Raw genomic sequence first — 205 nt, 5'->3', positions numbered from 1 at the left:
AACCCCCCAGGGTAGACAGTTCCAGCCATAGCCAGCCTACCAGTGGCATGACACGGATGGGCACGCGCCGCACCATGAGGGTCCCCTCGGGCTCTGCGGCCTCCTCCTCTGGCATCTCAGAGCAGCCACCCAGATGGAGCCCATGGTTCTGGGATCCACACAGACAGAGCCTCTGGCTCTCAGCTGCAGGGGCTGCCTGTCCCTT

This window comes from Gavialis gangeticus, unplaced genomic scaffold (assembly GCF_001723915.1).
Source record: "Gavialis gangeticus isolate Ggan-Ray unplaced genomic scaffold, GavGan_comp1, whole genome shotgun sequence".
Classification (NCBI taxonomy): domain Eukaryota; kingdom Metazoa; phylum Chordata; order Crocodylia; family Gavialidae; genus Gavialis; species Gavialis gangeticus.
This window is presented reverse-complemented; position numbering follows the sequence as displayed.